This window comes from Phaenicophaeus curvirostris, chromosome 3 (assembly GCF_032191515.1).
Source record: "Phaenicophaeus curvirostris isolate KB17595 chromosome 3, BPBGC_Pcur_1.0, whole genome shotgun sequence".
Taxonomy (NCBI): domain Eukaryota; kingdom Metazoa; phylum Chordata; class Aves; order Cuculiformes; family Cuculidae; genus Phaenicophaeus; species Phaenicophaeus curvirostris.
Genome location: NC_091394.1, coordinates 55622708 through 55650479, shown reverse-complemented (window position 1 = coordinate 55650479; position 27772 = coordinate 55622708). Strand labels below are relative to the sequence as shown.

General features: G+C 39.7%; 1 pseudogene; it reads right to left on the bottom strand.

The window, feature by feature from the left end:
* Nucleotides 1-27772, bottom strand: part of LOC138719112 (chloride channel protein C-like) — an 82000-nt pseudogene that overhangs the window by 45288 nt on the left and 8940 nt on the right.

The following is a 27772-nucleotide window of genomic DNA, read 5'->3' as shown; positions in this document are numbered from 1 at the left end:
GATTCTTGCCAAGATCTCCTAGAAAGATATCTGTCGGTGTTTTTTTTTTAATCTGGCTCTTTATCTTACATACCTAGTAGACACCAGATTCTGAAAGGAGGTTTAAAAGCCATCTAAATCTATGTCTCAGAAAGGTAACACTGGTGTGTGTAGTGTGAAGTGAACCTTGTCTTAATAAAAACAGCAGTGTTGCGTATGCACATTATTTAATATGCCTATACATTCAGCAGGCTCATATATTAAATCTTTTCAAAAGGAGCTCTGTACTGTATAATAATGCAGCTAGGCAATCTTGTATTTTTTCAACCCACAGTACAACAGAGTTTATTATTCATGAGATTTTCTTACAATAAGATAGACAATTGCAATGACTCCCCATCATATTTAAGTGATGCTAAGACAAACATCTCCAGAATGCCACAATTCTCATGGCCCCAAGTCCCAAGGTCTGAAAAAGACTGGAGAAGAGAGCTCCCTGACTACAGACTGCTGCAACTGGTCAGTGGATTTACCAAGGCCATTTGGTAAACTCTCTACATTATGGGCTTCAAACTTCATTTCAGCTTTAACTTCAGCAGGAGATTAGATCTTAAATATCAGAATAGAAAACTTACAAAAGCTTGTTGTTCTCAGAATGAACACAGGTATTCATTCACTGAGCTTCCAGTTTCTCAAAGAAGTGCGTTACAAAATCTGAGGTCCTGAAACCATGCCCTTCTCCATGAGAGTATAGTTTCAATTATTTCATTTTCCAGACTAGCTACTGCCAAAAACCACACAGTACTCTTCCCCTACTTGGAAGAAATTCAACAGCAAGTATTAGGATCTAATGTATTTAACAGTTTGTTGATTATGCATTGTTACTCCAGTTATTTTCAGATTTAATTGAATAAGACTAGCATCAGTACAACACTACTATGCATCTCCTCTTCTTTGTAAAAAGGAGACATCACTTACAATCAAGGTCTGAAATAGCATTAAATATAACATTTAAACACACCAGGCTCCTCCTGACAGGCAGTGTAAGTGGAGCAAACGCTTACCCTGTGAGAAATTACTGTAGGCTTGGAGATTTTGAAAAAGTGTTTTGACTAGGTTTTAAATTCTTCATTAGAAAAAATTAGACAGCTTATCAACAGAAAATTAGGCCCTGCCAAAACAACTCCTGTGAACCATCTCAGGTGTAATCAAAAACGTTAAGTGAGCCCTAAAGTATTTAAGTGTAACAGGCTGATGTATTAAACAGTCTAGCACCAGGAAGAACTTGCCAAATGAATTTCCAAATAATTAAGCACTTCCTCTGCCTTCTTTGAAGGAAAGATCACGTGATAAATCTTGAACACTGCATTTGTCCTAGCTTCTGCAAAAGATTTTCCTTTTCCCACCAAATGCAGGTGGAAAATCAACCATGTGACATTCTCCTGAGGAGCGAAGATAAGATTGTGGCCACGCAGATAATCCTGACCAAAGCTAAACTCCATACTGAGTAACACTGCTGGAATAACTGTACTGATCTTTTTTAAAGCATCTGAGGACAGAAGAATTTGAACCCAACTGTTGAGTGGCATATATGCCTTCATCCCTCTTCTGATAAGGGCTACACAGTACATGGCTTATTAACCAGCAGTGCAAAAAATGCTCCCTGATCCAGAGCATCTACCTGTGTACTCATTCTAAAGCAAGGGTCAAATCTTCTCTCATTTACGCTACTGTAGCATGATGGATGCTGACATGTCCCATTTTACAGAGCCTATATTACTTTCTCACACAGGAAGAGCTCTCCTGACAGGCAGTTCTGTGCTCCTTATTTTCTCTCCAGAGCACCAGGCTACATTTGCCATAGAAGCCCAAGGTTCTTTTCATGCCATGATTAGGGATCTCCCAAGGTCTGTGCTGCCAAAGTGTGCTGTGAAGATGTATTAGCCTTTTCCAGTCAATTCTTCCTCTTCTCCTTGTCTGTTCCTTCCCAAGCATTGTGTACAGTCTACTAATCAAGAAGGAGAAAGGGGAAAGCGTGGCTCGAGCCTTTCAAATAAATTCCCTTCTCTGCGAACATGGGTCAAGCTGAAGAGGAGTATGAGATGGGAGTGGCATAACCAGAGTAACCCCACATCCATTGGCATGCTATATGACCTGAAGCACCAGAAGCATCTTCTCCAGCTGTCTCCACACCTGTGCAAGCTCTTCCTTTCTAAAGCCAGGCCCCATTGGTTCACAAGCAACTGCAGAAATCACCTGCTGCTGCACAACTCATCAGTGGACAACAACCTGAGTGGCCACTGCCAGTTTGGGGTGGGTTTGTTGTTGTTTCCTTTTAAAACATGCAAGAAAGCAGCTCAAGTCTAGCTCTGGAAGATTGCCTGAGACACAGCCCTCAGGCATTCAAGAGTTTTTCTGTCTTTACTCTTTTATATTTCAAAATGAGAGAAGAGCCAACATTGGACAGGCCCCACTGCCTACACCTTATAGAACCATAGAATCATAGAATAACCAGGTTGGAAGAGACCCACCAGATCATCGAGTCCAACCATTCCTATCAATCACTAAACCATGCCCCTCAGCACCTCGTCCACCCGTGCCTTAAACACCTCCAGGGAAGGTGACTCAACCACCTCCCTGGGCAGCCTGTTCCAGTGCCCAATGACCCCTTCTGTGAAAAAATTTTTATAGAATCATATATGCTTCTCACTTCTGCAATGCTTCTACTTTTCCACATGCTTTCACACCTCTGGGCCCATTTAGTTTAGCTCACAACAGTGGCACACCTTTCACCAGCACTCACCACTACCATCATCTGTGTGTTCTGGACCCAGTCTTATTCCTCATCTAAAAACACAGGGAAAACGTTGAAACAGCAACAACGAAATACATTGTTCTGCACCTCTTGAGCAGAGTGAAGACAATGATCCTCCTTAGGGATTTGCCTCTCTCAGGAGCTACAGATGGAGCCTCCTTCCCACTGAAAAACTGTGTTCAGCCCAGCAGCTGCTGCATTGTGTAACCACTTGCTCCTGTTTCAGCTGGACCCAACAATCAAACAGGGATTTCTGGCCCCAAGACCTCATTCATTACAGCACTCAGTAACATGAGGGGTTTTAATTCAAGATGATAATAAACCCCTCATGCTGGGGAAAAAAAAATAAAAAGGAGGTAGGCTTGTTGTGATAGCTTTTGTACCAGAGGTAAATAATTTTCTCAAAACCTTGAAAAAACGCTGCTGGCAGCTTTCTGAAGGCTTTTAAGTTAAGAATATAGCAAAACCCAATGGTTTCAGCTGCCTTTCATGAGAACATAACTGAAAAAATGTCTTTAATTTGGAAAGAAATTAAATTTGGCAAAGAATTAGTACATAAGACGGCCCAATTTCATTTTGCAATTTGAAAAAAACATTAAGAACAGATAAGATAATGTGAATTAAAAATAACTTTTGCACATTAAATTCTCATGAACTTTCATTAAGGTTTGTATTACATGTCCCAAATGTACAACTGTATGTTGTAATACACCAGATAACTTTATAAAATACCTTTAATGCTACTGAAAGCTGGAGCCAGAAAAATGACCATACAAAAATGTTATTGTCTCCTATTACAACTTCGTTTCCAATGAGTGCATTTAAAACAGAGATGCAGTCTCAATTTCAGTCTCTCAGATGTACAACTGAACTTTCTAAAAGTTCAATGCCAATCGAATCCATGTACAATTCAGTCTGTTTATTTTACTGATAAAAACCTGGTGCCAAAGCTGAAAAAGCTATATTGGAGATAAAGCTGGATTCTCTTCTAACCTGTGAATTACATACAGACTGTCCCATAGTTGTAGTTCTTCTTTAGAGACAATGAATGAATGAATGAGGGGGCACTTGTTCTGACTTTCTTGGTCCAGTTTCACAAGGCTACCACTCAGAAAGTAGGAGAGCTTTCTTTCAGTTTTCCCTACAAACACAATTTTTTTTTTTTTTTTTGGAATCATAGAATAACCAGGTTGGAAGAGACCCACCGGATCATCGAGTCCAACCATTCCTATCAAACACTAAACCATGCCCCTCAGCACCTCGTCCACCTGTGCCTTAAACACCTCCAGGGAAGGTGACTCAACCACCTCCCTGGGCAGCCTCTGCCAGTGCCCAATGACCCTTTCTGTGAAGAATTTTTTCCTAATGTCCAGCCTACATCTCCCCTGGCGGAGCTTGAGGCCATTCCCTCTTGTCTTGTCCCCTGTCACTTGGGAGAAGAGGCCATCACCCTCCTCTCTACAACCTCCTTTCAGGTATGTTCCAGTGACTTGACAAATTGTTCCTCATTCCCACAGAGCAGTATTTTTTAGGTTAAAACCCAAAAAGTTTTCCATTTGGAAGGCTATTGTGGTGGCTCTTGAGAATTTCAAGTTTAGTTTCAGCTTGGCTTCTCAAATTAAACTACGTGGCCCATGATGCACCATGCATTTCCCTCTCCTTCCTTGAAATTAGCAAGAAAGGTGTTTCACGCGAAATATTTCATTTGTTACAGAAAAATGCTAACATGAAACAACCAGGCTTGTAGCAAGACATTATAGATAGTTTTTCTTTATATCTGTTTTTCAGATATTGAGCATTTTTATTAAAAATCCAAGTTTTTTGAGAAAACCAATCTGAATACCTAACTTTCAGTCAAAAACAGAGTAGAAGGGATTTTTTTACACCATTGTAAACAGAGTGATGCTGAAAAAATAAGCTATAAGCAGGTTTCCATGTTTATAGTCACTCCCACTGGAAGTTAGGCACTTGAACAAGAAATTAACATATTTCAAATCAAACTGTCCTCCTGCTTGCTAGTAGGCCAAAAGTGTACTGAGCACTCAAAGAAGTTTTCTCTTCACACCTCAGCAAACTATGATCCTTGTCAAGGAAAGGATCACACTTTGAGGAGCATTATGAGTTCAGAAGGGAAATCTCTTCAACTAGTCAGATGTTACACTACATTTTATGTGTCGAAAACAGACTAGTTTCTTTTAAGACAGAAGGACCAATTTAATTTGACATCTTGCAAAAATATCTTGCTTCCCGTCATTACTCATGCCATAGGACCTGCCCTGAAGAGCTGACATTGACCAAAATCCACTAGCCTGCATTTCTGCAGCCTCCCCCACAGCTTGACAGTGCCACAACTCCTGAGCCCCATCACTTGGGGTCAGCTGCTCCTTCATTCGGGAAGAATTAAGGGCACTGGTACACAAGCCGAGTTGTATGCCAGAGCTCATGTTGTGCACTAAATAATTAAAAAAAAAAAAGAAACTATATGGAAACCATGCCATTACAGAAACGCACCTGCACTGTAATCAGTGTTTTAAAGTCGGCTTTTTAAAGGGTATTTCTATTGTTCCCTTCTGTTACTAGAGGAAGATCCAACAAGACTACAGGTACATCAACAAGTCTCACATAAGGCACAATCTGCACTGTAGAGTCTTTGCACCTCTAAGTCCGTCCTGCCAGCTCTGCAGGAGCACCTCCTTGAATAACATCCAGCTCCTTTGCTGGCTCCCCCTATTGCCTATAACACAGTCCTGGGCACTCACTCAGAGGGGGACAAACCCTAGAAAGTAGCCAAAAATGATGACAGCAAGCGGTGACTGCCGAGTGGCCAGAGCCATCCTCCCTCCCTTCTCAGGGAGACCTTGCCCTGCTAGTAAAACAGCAGCAGATAATGGGGGGCTGCAGACAGGCTGGACCTGAACCCTGAGGAAACGTCATTCATGTTCTGACAGACATGCAAAACATCACAGGCAAAGAAATTCACTGGGCAATCCAACATTTCTACTAAAACACCCTATCTCTAAACATTTAAACATCTCACACACAGAAAGAAAAAAAGAAGTGGGGAAAAGCAGCACGTGTGTTAATTATATGCCCCCAAAATATCACTCAAAAGAGCACAGTATTAATGAGTAGAAGAGGTGAGCAAGGGAAATTCACTAAAATGCTACAAGGTGTAACAAGGTATGAGCAGAGACCCAAACACAGCTGCTGGCAATCCAGTCTGTGGCTCTCCAGCATCACAGAGGAGAACCTGAAGTGGAAAATAACACAATCCAACTAATCCCAGAATGTTGAAAGGCACAGCTATACAGACTTTTTCTGGCATACCATTGGACCACAAGAAATCCTAGAATTTATGCCCATTAACATACACATTTAATCCAAGAACAATACATATCACAATTTTCTTGCCCAGTTAATGTAGTTTATCCATCTTCATCTGTGGAATAGAGCTGTCATCCATCAGATCAGGCTTCATTTAGGAGGAATTTGATTTAAAATAATGAGAATTCCTGCCACCACAATGGTCTCTTTAGCAACAACACAGAAAAGCAAGGCCATGGGCAGCCAGGACTGTTTTCACTGTTTGCTCTTCAAGCAGCAGCTATGTAATAGTATGACACCTCCATTCAACAAAGAAAGATTCAAAATTTATACCAGCTTTAGCATTTTCAAAACTATCCTTCCTGCTTGCATCATCACCACTGCAAATGGCTTAAAATGCAGCATCTTGCATTCTACAACCATGAAGCAATAGAGCTCTCTTGTGAAAACCTTGCACTGGATACCAGACATATTTTACACATATTTTAGAAGTCTTGGGCTTACTTTTCTAACATTTTATATCATCATTCTGCTCTGCTCTTCTCTTAACTTCTCTCTAACTAATTGGATTAGGCGGTTTTCTGTGCTATATTCTAACAGTAAATCTGAAAAAGAAGATGTAAGTGCCATTGTAAGTGCCCACAGCTGATGCTTTACATAAATTTCTTGTGAAAGGAATTAAGCTTCTCAAAGGAATTTAAGCTTCTCAAGAGTCATTCCCAAGTGCATAGGGTAGCCACAGAATTCACAATACATCCTGCCTATACTTTGAAGTAAGCACATTTTGCCTAAATTAGAAGTGCTGAATAAATAAAGAGAGAGGGGAAAGGTTAGGGTTAAATTATTATTATGGGTTGATACTGTTATTTTATTGAACTTATTCAAGATGACCTGTAATGCTGCTGTGAAGCATGACAGAAGTATACATTAAAACTGAGGTATCCAAATTACGCAGAAAATGTTCATTTTCATTTTGTAGTAGAATATGTATAACAACTATTTCCTAACTATAGGCAGCGGTCACTTAACAGCAATGCAGTTTGCTACGTACAGTGCTCTGCTGTTATGCTTGTCTTGATGTATGCAGAGAGCAGAAAGTACAACCCTCCATCTCCGAGCATTCAATACTGTCTTCTGAACTGGATGAGTTTACATACAGTTTATTATTTCTGCTGTATTGTAGACTCAGACAGACATCAATGAGCAACTTTTCATAATGCTCTGATCCCCCATCAGATGCTCATTTTATTTCAGTACCAAGCTCATACCATTTAGCACAAGCCACTCATTCACAGCATCCACACCCTCCTTCTGCAAGACACTCAAGGTCAGACCTTGGGCAACTGATACTCTATGGGGATCTCCCTTTGGTTTATATAACACTGCATTTCCCCTTCCAAATCCTAAGGAATATTCTATTTTCTCCTTTAGTCTACGTATGTCAAAAGGCTGATATTTCAGTGCTTCACACTCAGATGAGGGGTTTGAGTCTTAACCTTTCCAGAATCAATTGCATTCCCCTTATGCATCAGAAGAGATTTCTTGGAGAAATAAATTAGGCCAATAAAGTCATATACTACTTCAATTCTGTAAGAACAGAACAGGCAAAAAAAGTGGACAGAATCAAGGCTATTTTTCATAACATGTACTAGAAAGACAACTCAGGAAAGGAAGAATTCAAATCAGTATAAATCAAGCTTCTCTCAGCTTGCACGTGGGGGCATCACCAGTACTGGACAAGAATACTAATCCTAAGGCAACCCAGTGCCATCCTTCCTCTTCAACCCTTGCAAGGCAGTATAATTGACAGGTAAAAATACGTAAGGAACAATAAAAATAGAGAATGACTGAGAAACAAAACGTACTGTAGGAAGATGCTATTCCTCTTTCCACATCTAGAGCACCCTGAGGCCAGTAGGCTCAGGACACAAAACAGTTACAAAAATGTGGGAGACAGAAGGCTGTGGGAAGGCAAGTCATAAGGCTGGTCCTTGTACTTGCCAAGGAAAATGTCACACATTACTGTTAGCCACAAAGAGCTGAGGATGAGGGTCAAGTGTCAGCGTGGGGGGTAGAAAGAGGCAGAAGAGGCAGCCAAGAAAGAAGAGGTGGGCAGATGCCTGTGGGGTCTGCCATGAGGAAAAAAAAAAAAAGAAGCCTCTAAGAAACCTGTTCACTACAAGTCCCACATTCATAACTGTTTCCAAATGGAAGGCGGTGTGAAAAGCCAAAGCAAACATTCTCAATTCTTTTTCAACCCATCGGACAATATAGGAAAAATATATGCATTTTATGGTTTGAGGGCACAACCTTTTAATTATGTTTTTGCATTGTCATGTCCAAGACCTTTTTTCTTCTCAAAAATTAATATTTCCTCAAGCAATGCAGCTATTTATCTTGGATGAACATGAAATGAAACACAACCTGCCTCTGTAGAGAGAGGCACAGAAGAGTTATAATATGACACCTAGGGGAATTCAGAACACATTGCAATGCAATCCTCATCATTTTTCTAGTGCCTTTTCAACTCGGTTTCCTACTGCTCTCTAACAGTTTCCAGCTATTGTTTTACATGCGCCAAACACAGGTACTCAAGGAGGCACTTGGAGAAAAAAGAACAAGCACAGGTAAAGTGGAAGGCAGGGAGAAATTGAAGCAAATAAAATGTAAGCAGCTTCTGTTGAAGTTGAATGAAATGCAGTTCTGTCATCCAAGACCAGCAAGTGTTCCACAATCACTTCTCACTTCCCTGTGATGAGGCATGGCCTCATGAGCACAAACCTAAGGAAGATATCAATCAACTGCTTTTGCCACTAAGGACTTATATCTGCAGCAAGACCTTAATGTAATGGTTTACAAATGATACTTAAAATAGAATTTATTGAGCCATGGCAAGAAAGTCCAAGCCTACTTTGGAGAAGACATGAGATGTAGTGGTAATTGGGGCTCTCAAAAAACTTAAATCTAGTATTTAGGCACCAACTTTTTTCCCTTGAAGTCTTTCAGACATAGTTGCTGGCCAAGAAATCATACAGTAACTTCCAAAAGATGCGTAGCAGCAACAAAAGAAGCAAAAGTACCAGAGTACTTAATGGATAAGTAAGTGCTGAAGTACCAAGAGGACACTGAAGGAGGGGTGTTTCCATAATCAACCTAATTATTATTTCACAAAAGAGAAGTTTTCATGCACAGAGAACACCTTCCAAGCTAAAACAGAAAAAAATATTTCCTACACAATCTACCCTAAAATGAACCTAATTCTGAGTGAGGGCTGATAAACAACTACTTTATCAAACACTGTGCAACAGTGTACTAGGAGGGAAAATCCTGGCTTGGTCACTCTGCGAATTCTGACATCTGCAAAGATTTTAATGAGATCCTTCTGGGCAAAGCCAAGCTGGGCAGCCAAGACTTGGGTTAGTCATTGGTGAAATTTCCACACATGTTAACACTCACAGGATTTGAATGTCCTGCTGTGGAAGGGTGAGAGCTTCCCCACTGTGACCTCAGCACCACTTCTCTGTTGACTAAACTGAATTTCAGCTGCACCTTGCAACTCCCCGCCCCCACGTGTTGCAACCAGGGAGAGCGAAGAACATCCTTTCTAGTTGTAAGACTGTTATTTGCAAATCCTAATCATTCATAGGTTTGCCTGGAAAGTATTGTAGCATAGCCTAAAACGTTCTGTTAAAAAAGGAGGAGGGTAGAAAACAGAAGCATGAAATTAATTCTGAGGGAATCTCAAAATTTTAAAGTCTGTAAGGCGTAAATTTACCAGAGACCTGAGAGGCTTTCCCTTTTATCACTTGCCTATACTACTGCTATTGCCTCACTTACTCCATCCAGTAGGCCATATTCAACCTCCAAATAAAAAGGTGCATCTCACAAGGCCCTCAGCCTCCACAGAGGTCAATTCACAAGCCAAGCAGTGTGATCTACTATTTTTTTTGTAATCCTGAAGAAATAAAAGATGACGTATTCTGTTTTCTTGTTGGCAAACTACTGATGCCATTATCTTTTCTGTAACCCAAAAAAAACTAAAAAACACAAAAACAGATGCTCAGATTTCTCAAAGTGTTATTTCCAAACTTACACATCACATATAAAAGGTCCCAGGAAAAAAAAACAAACAAAAAAAAAAACAGACAAAGGAAAAAAAAAAAAGAAAAAAAACCCTCTTCAAGCAAGCTAAAAATAGCCAGGCCAAGAATTTATTTCTATGTGGTTCAACATGCATGGGACACCAGCTGAGGTACATTTAGCTGCAGCAGCAAAAGCTCAACTCAGTCTTAGCCACACAAATACCTGAAAACTTAACATAATCACCATTATCACAGGGAGGGAGATGGCTAGTCTTGACACACCACTGAAAAAGGAGGCAGCTCCAATGGCAACAGACACACCTGGATCAAACCATGCTCTGTATTCATTAGTTTGAACACCAAAAATGGAAACAAGGATCAAACCTATTATCCTGCCATACAAAGCTCCCGTGTACCTGCATGTGAGAAGAAAAAGAGCACTCCTCTTGCCAATGGCAGTGTTTCCTCAAAATTCTTTTAATATTCTGTGATAAGAGATTAATTTCATCAATTTCTGTAGCAACTCCTTTCCCAAAAAAGAAATATAGCAAAATGGAGTAACTGGTATTAACAATCCGCCCAATGCTAACCAGGAAAGAATCTGTGCAGGGAACCTAGGAGTCCTCAAAACAACCACATGCTACACTGAAGAGCAAAAAAAAAATATTTAGCACAATTGGGCATATAATAGCTTGTGTTAGACACAGCATTTCATTCTAGATGCAAAGATGAAAATACACAGATCTAAGCATGAGCCAATTAACTGGATCTGTACATTCACATTAAAGAAACTAAATTTTATTATTCATACTATAGCCATATATATGAAACATATTATTTGATCTGTAGAGCATCATCTTGCACCATTAGGCAACTCTTTTCCATTTATTCACGCCATTGATTCATTTTATTTGTGGATGCAGTTCTAGTAGTTCTAGAATAGTTATAAAAATTAGGTTATCACATTAGAAACATGGGACCTGGGGGACAGACTTCACTATCAATGTCTCTTTAGGTAAGTATGACATGTTTCAGCAAACACTGCATATTAAAAATTGATTTAAATAACAGTTTTGGGAACATAGGAAGCCAACACTCAGAAGCAGGACAAAGGTAGAAGGGTGTACACACAACTATTTCTTTTTAGATTTTTTTTCACTGTTTGAATTGCATTGCGTTGGATACCCACTCTCTAGACACAACTCCTTGCCTGCTGAACATTAAACCTCTCAACATTACTGTAGGAACTTGGCTCTAGTCTACTACAGCTTTCTAAAAAAAATACAACAAAAGACGTAACTGCAGTTTTCTCCAAAGTCTAGGGTGTTGATATCCAAGGTTAAGATTCAGGCTATTATGTGCATAAGAAACAGATGAAAAGTCTGGATCTGAACCCATATTTCTACAGTTACAGATATGGAGCCAGCAGCTGAGACTCTCTCTGGGTCCTCAAAGGATTCAAATGATCCATACTTAGAAAGTTCACACAGTTTTGGCTATGTTCCTTCCATAGTTATTCTCAGATGATTTTTCTTCATTCGTTTCCACAATTTTAGCATCACTTTCCAAGCAAACCATCATGTTCCACCTATATAACCTCCTCCAAGCAATTACAGGTTTGCTATTGCCAAGATTTCAGCTTACAACTCAGATGGTTGCTACTCAACACAGGCCTCTTGTATAAGAAACTTAAACCAAGACAAGTGAAGCTTACAGCAAAGGAATAACCAGGCCAGGCAACAGCAGGACCTGCCGTCCAGCAGCTGAGGTTGAAATAAAATGACAAAGCAGTGCAGAGAGATCTGTATCCAAATTCCCCATGAGTCCCGTGTTTAAAAAGATACGTGATACCTTGCTTCCCATTTTCAGCTAGGAGCGCAGCAGCTGCAGCACAGAAGAAATGTGGAGAGATACAAAACATTAATGGGATCCTCTAAAAAAAGATAATACAGGTTGCAGTAGTTCTCATTTACCTAAACCCGATAGAAAATAAAAAGTCAGCAAAATACATAGATCATGTAACTGGAATTTACATGATGGCTTCAGCATCTGGGGCACTTTAAGAAACATTTGTTCTTTCCAGTCTGGTCTATGATATTAATCTTGATTTAAACAAGAAAAAACTGCAGCCATTAAAGCCAAAGAAAGGCAACCATGCTACCAGCAGGGCACTTCCCCATTCCTTTCAGAGGTAATAACTCAAGAACTTCCCAGTATATTTGGCTCAAATATAGAATTTAGTTCTGACATATCCCTCAAAAGGGAGCACTACATATGAAGAAAACCTACATTATGAGTAGATACGCTTCAATATCATCTCGAGTTACATAAACTCAAGCTGTCACAGGTATCAATCACTTAGCATCTCTTCCCTTGATTGAAGGTTTGTTTAGAATATCTGACTCCATCAGGACCAATCCATGTGGTTGATGAACAGCTATACTTTGAGATTTCCCTCTTGAATGGATTTATGTTTAAATATTAAAAACAACAAAAAATGTTAAATGGATTAATATAACTTACTTTAGTGCCTGTACAGAACATGTATATTAGATATAAATTTTACAGAAAAACCCTGTTTTCCCTTACACCCCCCAATTAAGTTGTTTTATTAGCTACTACATAGTTTACCCTATCGGTTTATTAATTATTCTAATAATCTACAACTAATGAATCTGGTTTATTAATGCTCATGTTCCTTTGCATAAACTTCCTGCTGTTGAAACCCAAAATTTCCAAAACCAGAAATCACATTGCACTGCCAAAAACTAGAAAACAGAGAGAAAATCTGATTGAAATGCCCATTCTGGCCTTGATCTCCTTGTCTATACTTATGACTGTAACTCCATAAAACACAATCAGCAGGCAAAAAGTTTATCATTCCTGACAAACATTGCTGTGGGCAAGCACAGCATCCCAAACTCACAGATGTATTTTCAGTTCTAAAGCCTTGCATAGGAGAGTGCCACAAAGCACAGGAACGACTTGGAGGTTTCCTCTTCCACAGCAGTGCAGACAATACCCAAACCACACACAAATGATGTTTGCCCAACGTGTTCTTAAAGCTCTCCTCCAGTAAATACTGGCACCAGTTACCGCAACGTGTTGCAACCTAGATTGCCAGTTATCATACTGACCATGACCAGGCTTTCTGTACAGCACTAATGTTCCTGGACACGTTCTCAATCTCTGTCACCTGGAGCAACTGCACATCCCAAGCAGGTACAATTTCCTTCTTCCAGTCTGTAGAGCATCCAGCATTTTTTGGACATTGCTACAACCTAACCAGTACCAATATGAATTTTGTTTCTGGAATAAAGAGCAGGAGATGTGCAGTATTTGACTCACCTGAACCCTGCTCAGAACTACACAGAAAACTTACGAAAAAAACAGAAAACAACAGCTAGTATGAGAAAATCTCTTCCAGACCACTGATTGGCACCAAAGGAACATAAGTTACTTCCCAGTCCTGTATTTACTTTTTACATTAATCCAAGCACTCAAACAATACTATATTCCAGATTCATAATGGTCAATAAAAAATGAAATCTTATTTACTCCATCCTGATTTGGAAAACATATGATTGTGTAAGCCACTTGCAGCAAACCCTCAAGTTTGATAACAAATGTCTTTATTGCTAGTAAAGGACTGCACACACAAAAATTAGCACACCTGAGGTGTAATTTAAAGCTTGCAGCAATGCCAAAATAACAGAAACAACAGAAGAAATGGGGGGTTGCAATTAAAATACATGCTTGAGCGAGAAGAACAAAGCACAGAGAATGATGGTGTAGAATTTTTTTTACACACAGGGTTTTGTACTATTAAGTCCTTCCATTTAAAATCAGTGTATTTAGAAGAGACAGATTGCTCCCTGGTGCAAATGGGAGGACTGCACTGCCACACTATATGCTACAGGAATAAATGGGCTGCACCAAGACCTGCTAATGGAAGCAGCCCATCACTTCTTCACCTTTCTCCTGCCTTCCCATGATCTCCTATTCCTTCTTCTCCTAGGATTATCAAGGTCTGCTGGAAATACCACAAAATTCTACTGAAAGCACTTTTGCAGTATAAATTTATGAGGATAAGCAATGCTAGAAGGAAGTGCCATCATACTGGCATAGCCACATACAGCCTCATCCAGAGCTACAACTCTCGTACCATCACGGTTTAAAATAAAAAACATGCACTCCAATGAGTTGGATTGGTACAAAAGACAAAATTAAGCATCTCACTCTTCTTTTGTTATATGTTTCCTATTGGATATCTTAAAGTGGCAAGGGTATCTGTTACTAACCTGTTGTATCTTCAAAATTTGATGATATTTACCAGCCTCTGGAGCACTGAGTAAGAATCTCAGGGTACACTGAGATGAGCCCAATCTAAATGAATGTGATGAAAATTCATAATTCCCTTTTAAATTTTAAGAACTGGAGACCAGCGAACAACCTTTTCCATGTTTAGTCTTGTACCTTATTACAAACTCACTAGAGACTTCACCACTAGCACCATTAGCATATGCATGGCCTTGCAAGGTCAAGGGCAATTTGGTGCTTAGTTCCCTTCAGATCTATCCATGTTCAACAGGACGTACTCTTTATAACTCGTAGCCACACCAAATTAAAAACTGGCACGAAGTCCATATAGCCTCTAGGCTGGATCAGCCCAACTATATTTGATTCAGAGACAGACAAAAAAAGCCATGAAATTATCGTGGGTTTAGATGTTTTTTCTTTAGAGCAAAAATAGTTTTGTTTTGAAAAATAACATTTTGCAAGCATTTAACCCTCAAACTAAAAAAGGATGTTGGGGTAAGGGAAAAGACTTTTCCTGTAGCAATCCAAATAGTCATAGTCACCAAGTCCTGGTACCAAGTAAGTGACAAACCTCGCTTTTATAAAAAATATGTAAATACTTATTATAGCAAACAATACTGAAACCAGGTATTGCAAGTGAAATGACAGTCTGGAATTGGTGGCAAGAATGGGAAAGTACGTCTACTTTCTATATACTTAAATAAGCTATTCACAGCCCAGTCATCAATGGCAAGTTACTCAGTATTTACAGTTCGAATTATGCAATAGGTATGTTGCTGCTCACTTGGAAGGAGGAATTCAAAAATTCTCCAGATTTATGAATTTGTGAAACTAGAAGTTGGTAGTTACCATTTGCAATGACTGTGAAATCAAGCTGTCATTTAAAAGTCTGAGAAATTCTTCTTCTATTTCTTCTGGGTTCCTCATAGGTATTTTTCAAGAGATACCTAGACTGCAAAATCTATATCAGATTCAAATATATCTTCAACTTTTATCACCCATAAAATCCCTAGAAATTCAGCCAAATATTCCCTGCCTGTTAATTAAAACAATATTTGTCATTTTAAGTCCCCAGATTGTAGTTTGTGCTATAGTAGCACGGGCCTCTGACGTGTTACCTATTGGTGGTGTTACAGATGACTGATCAAATCATGTCCTTCTGATAAAAGTAGCTGACTGAAGCTGAGAATAACAAAGGTGTCTCATCAGTTTCCTGTTCCAGCTTTCCAGTTAAAGGACAGTCTGTTGCCTGTAGGTTTATGTATCTATATATATAAGGCCTAAACACCTTTTAAATCAAAATTAGGATTCTATATTGAAAAAGCACTTGAGTGATACATAACCACATTTCATGCTCTTTTCATTTAACTTCCTTTTGTTTTTCTTTCTCTGTTTTTCCTTTCAATTTGTCATGATGGCAAATGCTTACTGGAAAAGATTAAGTGATATAATTTCAGTCATTAAAAGATTAAGTGTGATTCGTGTCTCTACATGAATTAATTTTAAACATTCAGCTCTGATGCATCTTTTAATTTTTCCACCTCAAATTCTTGTAACAAGTAGCTGAGAGAAATGGCTAATAATTGTATTTACACAGATATGCTCCTGGTGACTCTCCTTACTTACATTTCTGAGTTGTTTCTCACCTGGTAATTTCTGATGCTCATGACCGAAGTGCAAGGAAAGAAATAGGGTAAGTACACTGTAACAGTCGTTCATACCTGCAAGCATTAAAAATGAGCAAATAGACTATCATCAGATGTAGAAACAAAAAAAAAACAAACAAAAAAAAAAACCCAGAAAATATCTAAAGTCACCAGTGCCAGCAGTTACTACAAGGAAATTGTCCCTTTGTCTTGCCCACATACCCCAGCAGATCGACATTTGCTCCAAAGCAGCCAGTGACCCAGACTCACCTCATCTAACTTCAGGAACTCGTACACAGCACGGACTCACAATGTCCTTGCATCCTTGGGATGTGTCTTTCATTAGGGACTTAGGGTTTTGGTTGGTGCATACACCTATGCTAAGCGTCAAAATCAATCTACTGCTTCAATTTAAGTTACTTCATGGTTTATGCACGTTTGAAATTCGTGGTCAGTACAAACAGCTAAAGACTTGTTTCTAACTTGTAAACTTACTGCTTTCCTCCACTTTTAAGAAGGATGTTATGACAGGTTTAATATTCAGGTGACCAACAGAAAGAAGTTCTTAGACAACCTAGCAACACCCAACAGGTGTAATGCCTAAAGTAGGTTACATGGTATACATTAGAGACACAGACATTACGTTCCAAATGAATAAAGAGTTTCTCAGGACCTTCTACTAGTTTTCCATATATCCATTTTGAAATAAACACGAACGAACCAAAAAATGTTTGAAATAGATCACAGCAGGTAGCGTTGTCACTGGCTGCTTTGCATTCACCAAAAGCAAAGACATCTTTACATGAGACAATTATTTCAGTTAGACACACACTGTAACATAACACAGTTCAATTATATTTCATTCAGAAATGTTAAGCTTTCTATCTTAGCTGAGATCAACTTATATTTCTAAATAAATGAAGATACAACCAAAAAAAAAATTCCAAAATATTTCAGTAGACATATGGAAAGAACTGGAACATACAGCCATAATAATAATATATTTTCCAAGCAGAAGGTTTCATGCATTCTGTGGATTGCTATAAAACAGCTCAAGTAGGACACTTACAGAAACCATCAAGCCAAGATTCAGCTGCATGCAATTATGCCAATTTGTCAGACAATCATATCTCAAGCCTTTGTTTTCCCTGTATCTCAAGGATTATAAGCTTATGGGCAGAGCACATCTACAAGAGACAGATGAAAATGGGAGTAGTTTGGTCACCACAAAGCTTAGGTCAGGTTTTGTTTCTGAAAATTTAACTCTGGGACAGTTCAAACCCAGGTCACATTTTTGCCAAAGCCCCAAAGTCCAAAAGGATCTAGAAGGACAGCTAGTCTGGAGCCAGTGGTTGCACATCTAAAGCAGTAGCCTACCTTCACAACTATGTAGAAAAGAAAATAATCCTTCCAAGTAACCTTTTAAAGCTTTGACAGTTTAATATACAAGTATATATGCATATATCCTTAAATTGTTCACCCTGTCCATGGAAACACTGAGCTTTTGGAACAGAAGCATTAGTCAACAAGATAAAAAAATAGTAGAGGAAAGATAGCTCTGCCAGATTCTTGGCAAAACATTATCTACATTGTGATTTCCTCACAGAGAAAGGTGATGAATTGAGGAGAAGCAAACACAGGCCAAGGGGCAGAAGGGCACTTAGGAAGACAGCTTCAGCTAATCTATGGGCTGAAGATTAGATATTCAATTCCAGTCAAAGGAATGGTACTCTGGGTTATGTTGTGGGTGTGGACGATACCATGATGGGTTCTTTCCAAGTTTAAATGCAGGCTGGTTTATACAAGATTATTTTTTGTTAAAGTCACAGTGACAGTTTCTTTCAGCGGCCCAATTACGTGAGTTTAATAAAAAAAATAAAATTGTACAGTTCTCCCTAAGATCAAAGTTTCTTTCCTGCTGTTTTCCTTTTTTTGCCAAGTTATAATAAAACAAGGACTGTGACCTGAGCAGGATCTTCCAGAGCTTATTTAAAGGAAAAACAGTTTGAATAAGAGTTCATGGTACAAAGTTAATGTAAAAAAAACCCCAATATTTCTTTAAAAAAAAATATAAGATTAAGATGAAAATATATTAACAGAACAACTCTTGTAAGCACTACAGTGTACAAAACACATGCTGTTCTCCCAGTTTCAGGTATGATCTGGCAAGGTGCTATCTGCTCCACGAACTTGGTGTCAGTAGGGCAACACTCCTAAACAAAGGAGGCATTTTCTTTACATCTGACACTAAATATTTGCTAGCTGACCTTAAGTTTAATCCTACATTATCTTCTAACATGCTGGGTCTTGCTGGCTGATGCCACAGCATGTTGGGGAGGTGTTAAAAAAGTAATGTGGAACTGTGCGTTTTTATGTGTTTAAGTAGTTTATGTAAGGTTTTTGTAACATACTATAAGAAAGCCAAAAGTTTCCCAATCGTAGGGGGAAGCAGCTGTCAAACACAGAGCCCCAGCCCCAAATTGTTAAGATATTAATTGTTACAAACCTGGCCTCTCACAGAGGTCCTTCTGAAACTGTGGAGTTTACACAGGAGTAATGGGAGTCACTCGTGGGACACTATTCCTCATCCTGCTCGTTTCAAAACTGGATTTTTGTTAGGATGTCTCATTGCAGCACTCAACAGCCCCCAGTATTTTGCAAAACCTGGGTGCAAACTTGTAGCACAAAGCAAGAAGGTTGAGCAGTAGAAAGACTCTCCCTAGAGCTCAGAAAAGCTGCTTTTCTAATGCCTACCTTACCCACTCTTTCTAGTGTGGAAGGAAAAAGCTTCAAGTGAGCTTCCTCGAGGTGTCTCACCTCAGTGAGATGCACGGATGCGGACTGAAAAGCCTAGATCTTGCCACTAAGAGGAGCTAAAAACCAGCTGTCATCACTGGCATGGGCTTGCTCCAGCACCGTTCACAGATCCCTCCTCCTCTTCTCCCTCCCACCGGAGGTCGGATTTCACTTCTGTTGTGCCAACAGAGAAGCCAACAAGCGGGATGGTGCTCCGAGCAGCAAGAAGGACTAGGCAGAGGAGGAGGAGGAGCTGGACCACCACAGCTCTCAAGGTTTAAACGAAATACACTTAGACCATCTATGGGGAATAAAACTAGTGCAATCTATGGGAAATGTACACATCTGTATCAATCTGTGGAGAAAATTAATCACTACAGCTTACAGAGAATTGACCGTGTGCCTCAACCTATGGTTATTTACACTCCTTCCTCCAAATATTTTTCTTTTCATATTTAGAATGTTAATTGTTTCCTTACAGTATCGTTCAGGTTGCTGAGGCAAGCCAAGGTGACTGCTTTTCCCTGAAACATACATCATTTTTGTTGGCTCGGAGCAGAAGCTGCTGAAGGGATGTCGGGTGTGATGGGAGGAGAGCAATTATATGGCCAACTTGTTGGTCTACAAGTGAGCAATCTCCTTTCCAGAGGGCAAGGAAGAGATAGTATACGATAGTACATATAAAAATACATATAACATACATTAAACAGGCTGGTAAGTTGGCCTAAGAGCGGACAGAAGAAAGAGGCTTCAGTTTGCACCAATTTCCCAAAAGTGGTCTCCAGACTGAAAATGTCTGAAAACATTTCAAAAACACTTCCCCAAAATGCAGAAAATAAGGAAAATTATGATAAGCAGGTATTCACTAGAGAAGTTTGCAGAGAACTCCCAATTTGCATAATTTACCAGAAGTGCAATAGAAAAGCAAACAAGGGATAACTTACTCCAGATTAATAGTTAGGTCCAGTAAATTTTCTGTACCCATTCAAAACTTTTAAAAGCTCTACAACACTTATGCTTCATTCATTCTTAAAACAGTCAGAGATCTCCTTTGTTGCCTTGAGGCAAAACCACATACAGTTATAGTAACGGTCTCCTAATCATTCTTTCCAATGCAACATCCGAAAAAGTGTTCAGGTGATGAGTGTGGAGGATGATGTCCACTTGGTTCTGCTGCACAGGGGCAAGCTGTGTGGAGTAATGAGAAGGTCAATCACTAGCACAGAAAAATGGAGAAAGAGGAGGATGAAACTTAATTGTGACAGCCCTCCATAGATTGCAAATAAATCCAAAAGTACACCACCATAACTGGTACATGTCACCATGCTGATGTAGTATCATCAGAGTAGAGCAGCAGTGGGAGAACAACTCTACAATACTAGTACCCTAAAATACTTGAAGCATTAAAAAACAAAATAAAAAATCCAAAAGAAAACCATATCTTCTTTGTTCTTATATTCCCATCAACATTAAATATCTACACATACTTTGAAAATTTATGTTTTCTGTACTCTGTTGTACATTAGATTAAGTAGCAGCAGGCCAGATTTATTTTTCCAGCCAGCCAGTTTCAGACCTACCCTCATTAACCACTGTAAATATTATATAACGAAGTGTATTATTTACTTACAAGGATGAGCACAGTTCCAATAGCTTGCTTATTTTCTAAAGGATTTTAGAATTGAATTAAAGAACTGTATACATTATTTATTAATCTTTATATTCAGGGAAACAAAGAATGCTCCCAGAAGACCTCCAAGCATTCCAAAGAGGATGGTTGGAATGAAGGTCAAGACATTGATGTCCACCAAGTTCTTAACCTGAGTCAATGAAAGGAGAAAAAAATGTTATGAGCATTCTGCCAGTAACATCAAATATTGTACTCTCTCTTACAAAACCTGATAACACAAACTAATTTCCATGTAAGAAATATATCTTTCCTTGTAGTGCTTGGCTAATTAATCTAAAGCTGATGTCATGAGAGGTGGGGCACTCTTCTTGCAAACCTCACAGGACTGGAACTAGCAGGTAGACATTGGTGTTGTTACACATAGCAGAAACTTCTATAATGCACTGTAGTTACCACAAGCACCCAGCACTTCAGGTTATATCCTAGCCTGGACTTCAACAAAACCACCAGGCAGCTGTACCAAACACTGGTAGTATTTCCTGACAAGAGAAATGCCAGGGTCAAAATTCAGTCAGACTTTAAGAGCTGGTCCATAGGATGCTGCAGACTGAGAGTCCGTGTCCGGAACAGGAAGAATCCCAGCAGACATTCCCAAGCAACAAGAAGCCCAACACCTATAGGTATGCTCCGAGGTAGTAGGGAGAGATTTAAGGTATACCATGCTCTACAATCAGCACTAAGCAAAAATTTAACCATGCTCTTTTTACTGATAACTACAAAAAAATACATCCTTTTCCAAATGATTTAAAGAGATTTAATGTATAAGACACTGAAATTCAGAGAGAAGTAGCTTAATTTGAAGTAGAAAAGTTGTTTTATGAGTTGAAGGATCCAAATATCTTGCATCATGTTCTACTTAATTCCTATCCTGCATTAAAACTAAAGATGGACATACATGGTTTTATTGTTTTCTCTCCTTACCTAGGTTTTTCCTAAAGGAAAGATATACTGAGGTGATTGTTTTAAAACAATATATGCACATTACCCTGTGTGGCAATAAAGGTAAAGTCAAGTGAGTGCTCCATGCACTAGGAATGTAAAGTGGCACGGATTATTGTTTGGTTTTGTCATAGTATCAGCCACAGGCTTGACCAGTCATCAAGAAAAATCTAAGTAAGTTTCACCTTTACAAATAATCCAATGGTCAATGTATAAGTAAAGTGAAGCTTTCTGAAAATCTCATACTCTGGAGTACAATAAATTCTCCTTGTAACACTATGCTAGGTAGAAGGAAACTAAAGAAAACAAATAGTCTTCTTGCGAAACATAACCCACAAGCTTTCAACTCAGAGTTCATCCACTGTAAACTGTGTTGGTTAATGCCACAAAACATAAAAGAAGCAAAATTTCCCCTGAGCCCCATGTTCAGTCAACTAAAAATGTTTCTGGTTATCTGTACTACATTGAGAGCCAAGAACTGTTGAACCCTGCCAGAAGTCATGTTGATAATAATTCTAGCTAGCTTTCACTTCTAATGACAGTAAGAGAAGATAGAAGGAGACAGAACCTACTGCTCTCTTCAGAACATGTCCTGAAAGAACTGTTAAAAGAACAATGTTTATAGTAAAATAGCAATTGAAGTGAATCCACTCTCCCCTGTGCACGTAGCTGTCCACTACACAATACTTGGTCTTCAGCAATGAAGTTCATTTCAGAAGGTCCAACCTCTTCCCTGTCCACGGAGTTCCACCTTTCTGCCACAAATTTCTATCTTTATGGTTGTGTCACTGCAGCTGTTGAGAGGACTGTGCTATGAGTTTGGCCACAAAAAGGGTTTGGGCTGAAAACCAAGGTCTTCTCTTATTGTCCCACCTAAACTTGTGGTAAAGCAAATACACCCCAAATACTTTTGCACAGTATATGCAAAGTCATTGTATCAGGCAACATGCACACACAAAAAAATGTTGCCCATTTTCCCAGCAAAGGTATGCCTACCTGTGGGAATCATCCTCATCCTTTGTTTCTGTATTGATAGAGACACACAAAGCAAGAGAAATTCAGGGAACAATGGAAGTGATCAGGTAATTATCAGAGGAAAAATTTACTTAGTAACAAAAAGTGGACTGAGATTCAGAAGACCAGGGTTTTATTTCTAGATCTCTAATTGATCTTCAATTCAAATACAAAGAAGGATATTTAGGCAACAAGTAGTGAAGATTGTGATACTTGCATTATTTGATTCATTGAATCATTTTGCAATAAGAATGAGCAAAAGACATGATAAAAAAGCAACTAATTTTCAGTGGCCACGAGCTAAAATTTGAAGATCAAGGTTGTGTCATGCTGGAAGGAACAAAGTAAAAGTAGCCAAGGCTGAAGGTCACCTCAATTGTGCAAACAGGAACAAATACTGACTACGTGTTTTCATGTGTTTAATCTGTAAGCACAAAGGAACCGGGACACAGTACAGCAATGTCAACAGCAACATTAAAGAGTTCAAGCCAGCCACAGAAGGAGAAGGCACCCTATTTAAGAACTTGTCCACTTTTTTCTTTACTTGAAAGTATCTCTCTCCTATCCAGCAGCAATACAGAAAGTTGTTAAAATAACTTACATGATTAGCTAATAAGCAAACATTAGATGCTCTATTTGTTCACTGTAATTTTGAAAAATAAACAACTATGCCTTATCTAAGTGATTATCAGACGTAAAACGTGAAGGTTTCCACGTGCACCAATGCAATAAATGTACATATAACATCCATTCCCCTCCTCAGTCCCTGCTACACTAATCCCCCAGCAACAACGCTGAAACAAGCCTAAAATTCTTCACCCATTTCTTCCCTCATCCACATAACACATGCTCAAAATATAATTCTTTTCTCTGCTTCAAAAAATCCAAAATGACCTCTGTTAACAAACCCATAGAGAGAGGAGGACAGTAACTCTGTAGTGAAAGTAGCCGTCAAGCAGCAGCAGAAGGTTCATCAGACCAGTCTTACGTCCCAGAACAAAGAAACTTCTCCTAGCGTGAACAAGAGCCCACAATGGGGGCACGAAATACCAAAGCTATCCCTGCTCCTGCACCAGCTGTAATGAAACTGCACCTGCAATGGGTAGGAAAGTCAAAAATTGGATAAGAGTAAAAATATCAGAAAACGAAGCTCTCTAGAAACTTTGTTTTCTGTCAAAGCTGGGATTATGAGGCTGAATTTATAGACTTGGTGATTTATTTTAGGGTTATTACAGTGCCTTTCATCTCTAGGATTTGAGCTCAAATCTGGGCTCAGATTTGATCCTTGCAGCTCAGATTCTCAGGGCTACTAAAAATGTGTTGATTTCAGCATACTGCTACGTATGCAGAGGCCCAAAACAGAAGGTAAATTAAGCCAGTCAAATCCATGAATGAAGTATCCATACCACAGAAAACCTATTAAACAGTCCTTCTCTGAGCTCTGAAGGGAATCAGTCAGAAAGAACGAGGAAATATCACTTTTTCCTTTCTACCCTAACAGTCCTTCTTGACAAAACCCTCAGACCTATAGTATCACACGGGGACCACCACAACACGCCAGCAAGCTGCTGAACTGGTGCTGACCACCCTAACGCCAGGAAAACGTGCCACTTCACACCCTGGAAGCAGTGCAGTCACAGAGGTGAAGGTTAGAAAGTTTGGGATTCACTGGAGAACGAGAGTACAGGCTCAGAGCCTGTAAGCTGAACGTGCTGCCTCAGTCTGTAGACATCTTACAAATCCAGTGGGAACATACATGACTTGCCTCCCTCACAGAATCACTGGAAGGTCAGGGTTGGAATGGACCTCTGGAGATCATCTAATCCAACACCCCTGCTAAAGCAGGTTCACCTACAGCAGGTTGCAGCATGCCCAGGCAGTCTTTGAGTATCTCCAGAGAAGGAGACTCCACAACCTCCTCGGGCAGCCTGTTCCAGTGCTCCATCACCCCCACAGTAAAGAAGCAAACCTTCCCAGTAAAAGCATGGACCCTGAAGAGCAACAAATTCTGTTACTGTAAGCTGCACTGGGAGCAAAAATGGCAGAGATCTGCACTGAGAGGGGAGGAATAGAGAAAATGAAAAGAATAAAACATACACATAACAAAAAGAATTATAGTCTTGTAAAGAAATGCATTAATGGACAGTCTTATTTTATATACGTCTTAGTATTATTGATGTTCTCACACACATCATTTTCTTTCCAAAAGGCCCATTTCATTATATGAAAATGACATCCTGCATCAGACCAACATTACATTTTCTTAAGGAAGGCTGCAGTGTGCAGAATGTAAGGAAGGCTACAGAAAGAGGTAATAAAATTATGATTTCATTTACCTTGGAAAATTGGATTCCGGTCCAGTTTTTGTGGGAGAGACTGAGGTGATACTGTTACATATAATGCACTAATCACTACTGCTCACCAGCTTATAAAACTTGCATCCTCTGTATGCGCTACCTAAGACTCTCAGAAGTAATTTGCAGAAAAGCTGAGCATTCAGTACTAACTGAAGTCAATAATAATTAAAAATATTCAAGTATTTAGTATATTAAGAAGTGCCAAGTTCTCAGGAAAAAAAAAAAATGAACAGACCAGAGACATCTCCAAACATTACAGGGTCTTTTTGACTCCTCTGCGATATCGACAAATTTTGTCAGTACAAAATTGGGTGGCAACGAGGATAACAGACAGAAAAAAAGAGATCAGGTTAGAGAGTTCACACATTAAAGCCCTGGCAAAATCTACCAGTGGAGCTACACAGGCAACTTGATGTCTGATATCTCCCAACCCACAAATGCTGAGTTATGCACTCTCTGTGAAAGGCTTTTTACTTACACATTTTTTCTGTGACATTGTTTCCAGTAGCAAGGAACTCAAAAGGTGCTGTGTACCACAGTAAAAGCTGGGCAAACTTTGCTTGAACTTCTTCAACTTCTAGCTCCAGTCAGTTGTACTTGTTATGTGTCCCATCAGCAGCATCAACAATAAAACCAGACCCCTCCTACACATCCATTACAGCTACCCAGTGGAGAGGTGCCTTAAGATCCTTCAACATCCTAATGCTTGCTGACTTACTGCTCTGCCTGTGACCAGATTTGGAGAGGGTACCTCGCTTAAGCCTACTTAACTCCAAAAGATACCAGGGGAGTAGGAGTCATTCATCCTAGTCTTCGTAAAAGAAGTGAGGTCTGGCATAGACTGAAACTTCTCCCTGCTGCTCACCAACAAGCCCCTCTGTGAAAAGGACTTCCACAAGGCTAAGTGCCACGTCCTGCACTTAAGTCACAGCAACCCCATGCAAAGCTACAGTCTTGGGGACGAATGACTGGAAAGCTGCCTGGTAGAAAATGACCTAGGAGTGGTGTTCAACAGCCAACTGAATATGAGCCAGCAGTGTGCCCAGGTAGCTAAGGCGGCCAACAGTAGCCTTGCCTGGCTTATATCAGAAATAGCGTGGCCAGCAGGAGCAGGAAAGTGATTGTGCCCTGATACTTGGTGCTGGTCAGGCCACACCTTGAGTACTGTATTCAGTTTTGGGTCCCTCACTACAAGAAGTGTATTGAGCATACCCAGAGGAGGGCAACGAAGCTGATGAAGGGGCTGCAGCACAAGTCTTATGAGGAGCAGCTGAGGGAATTGGGGTAGTCGAATCTGGAGAACAGAATGCTGAGTGGAGACCTCATCTCCCTCTACATCTACCTGAAAGGAGGTTGTAGTGAGATGGATGTTGGTCTCTTCTCTCACATAACAAGCGATAGGATAAGAGGAAATGACCTCAAGTTGTGATAGGGGAGGCTTAGATTGGATATTAGGGAAAATTAGTTCACCATGCGTTGAAACAGGCTGTCCAGGGACATGGTTGAGTCACCACCCCAAGGCATTTAAAACACATATAGATGTGGCACTTAGGGACATAGTTTACTGGTGGAGTTGGCAGTTCTAGGTTAAAGGTTGGACTTGATGATCTTAAAGGTCTTTTCCAACCTAAACAGTTCTATGACTCTATGATTCTCCCAGGGTCATTCCTGACTGCAGGCTAACACTTCTTTGTAATTATACTATAACTGGATACTGCAGAGAAAATATCTCACTGCCTCTCTTATCACAACAACTGATTTCTTCCCTAAGTAATATTTTTTTAACCAGCACATCTCAGATTTATTTAAATGACTGATCGCATGAACTAAGAGGACCAAGATTAAAAGTGTCACATGCAATTTACTTTTTTAAAAGTAGCAAAAGAAAGCAAGAGTCTCCTGCACACACTGTGCAATCCCCATCATCTCTTTTTTCCTGGGCCAGCACCATTAATTGAGGATAAAGACTATGTCTAAAATTCCTGCTTTTTCCTCTCTCCTTATACAACCCAGAAGGCAATGAGAAAAGGTCTTCTATATCAATGTATTATTCGTAATTATTTGATAACAGTTTGTGAACTTTCATTTCATTAAAGAGCTTAAATTTGTTGAATTAAACAACTTTCTTTTCATTGAATAGAGTGTCTATTTTCCCATTTCAAAACAACAAACCACAGGAAGGCTGAAAGTTTGCTGGAGCAGCACCTCTGTTTCCCTTTGAGATGCAATGGGCTCAATGACAACTCATCAGAGACCCCTGGGACACTAAGAGCAGGCAGAAGGGAAGCGCCCCTCAAACCTCACAGCCTTTGCTCTGCCCATCACTTACTGATCAGCTGAATTCCGAAACCTGGTGAATATCGAGAGTTGGATGCCAAGAGTGTCCGACTGCAGCTGGCTCAGGCAACAACCCAGGAGAGCGCTAAAAGTGATGTATAATTGAGAGCACCCTTCAGTAAATTATTCATAAATCAGCCACAGTTAAAGGCAAGGGAGGACAGAGCCCTAGCCATGTGCAGCAGCAAAGCCAGATTGGTTTCAACAGATTTAAACACTGAAAATGTTGAACGCTGCTTCCAAATATGCAAAGTCCCATTGATGTAAAGCAGGAGACTATTAAAGACTTTCAGATTCTTGACTCAGAGACTTATATGTGTCTTTTGCAAAGTGATGTGATGATAGACCATGAAATGTCAAATGAAGAACTACATGTTAATGTCTGCCCAAGTGTGGTGACACATCAGACTATAGCCCATCATTTCAATCATCTGTTCCCAGCTGCCAGAACAGCCCTACTTCTAACAGAAGAT